We start from the raw sequence: 1581 nt of genomic DNA, 5'->3' as shown, positions 1-1581 counted from the left end.
CCATTTGATTTCCATATGTTTGGGCTAACCGCAAACCCTCATACCCAACCCATATTTGGGGAGGATACAAGGATGCCCAGGCGTGTCTGAGCAGTATGCCACATAGGATTTGGCCCACTGCAGACCACCTATTATGTTTCTTGGTTCTTTATTTTTTTTCTCTCTCTCCATTCCAACCAATCATATGCATATGATTGGACATATTGGGGGAAAAGTGAAAGTCATAGGTGCGTGCACAAACATATAGGGGCTCAATGCGGATATGCCCGGACGCATCCGTAGACGTTTGAGGGCGCAAATTTGGTCATTGTGATTGTAGATGCCCTTTTTACCCTTTTCTTCCTCTTGGTCATCAGATCCGAACGGTGTGTATAGCATAGAAATTATAGTTCAAGCAAGAGATTCAATTAAGTGAGATTCGGAAGGTTGACCCATTCGAATCTCTTTGGCCTTTCTCTTGGCTTCCATCATAGAATATATTAGATGAAGTTATATTAAATTCTTTTAAACTTTGTACTAATTTTAGTATAAAATCATACTAAAATTGAGACACTTATTTTAGTACGACGGGAGTATAATGAAAAGAACATTTCAGAATGAAACATACGAACCGGCTCTGAGTTTTTGAGCTTCTATTTGTTGGTTTGTTCGTTTTAGTAATTGTTTCATTTTGGGCTGTGAATTTTGCAATATACTTGTTTCGACATACAACTGCTATCTGAAGAGAGAAGTTTTTCTTTTTGCAGGGATTTGAAGAGAGAAGTTAAAAGCGATAGCCAATTAGCCATAGTAATCTGGAAGCAAAAGAGCACCACCCTCGAACGCATGGGTTTCAGAAAACTATAGGCACCGGCCGGCGGCACCGTCACCGCCACCGTCACCGCCCTGGACCGATCTTGCACCGATGCAGCCAGCGAGAAGCGGTGGCGATCCGAGCACGCAACGCAACGCAACACACGCGACCACGCCGCGGCGCCAGATCCCAAGCGCGCTCGCGCGCGCACGAGCGGGGACACCGTCGATGCGCGCGCCGGTCACGCCCGGCCTCCGCCTCGTCGCCCGGGACGCTGGCCGCGCCGCGCGTTTCTCTCCGCCGCTCGCGCGCGGTCGCCGCCACGCCAGCACGGGTGCGTCCGTGCATGGAGCGCGCGCGCGGCAGTTCTTAACTGGGGGGCACTCCGGGAGCTCTCGGACGACGACTACGCTGGACCTGGATGGCCACATTAGAACCACGCACACCGTGCCCGGTCCGCTTGTAGTATAGATGAAAACGAGCACCGGCGTCATCACGTGGTACGTGCATGCACTGCTACGATTGCAGAGAAAGAAGAGGGAAAACGTGGTACACTACTGCTGCTAGTACGTTCTACGTCCTACGTGGTACGGCCTAGCTACGAGCCACAACATCCGATCCGTCCGTCTTAACTACTCCTACTGTAGCCACCACTTGCAGCTTAGCTGGTCCACGACGTAGGCGACGTGCGTACGTGCACCTCGCATGTGGCGCGAATAAGTAACATCAAATCCGCCACAGTGTTCTCAAGTCAATAAACAACATCAAATCTGCCACTAAAGCGGCAG

Source organism: Triticum aestivum, chromosome 2A (genome assembly GCF_018294505.1).
Source record: "Triticum aestivum cultivar Chinese Spring chromosome 2A, IWGSC CS RefSeq v2.1, whole genome shotgun sequence".
NCBI classification, from domain to species: domain Eukaryota; kingdom Viridiplantae; phylum Streptophyta; class Magnoliopsida; order Poales; family Poaceae; genus Triticum; species Triticum aestivum.
This window is presented reverse-complemented; position numbering follows the sequence as displayed.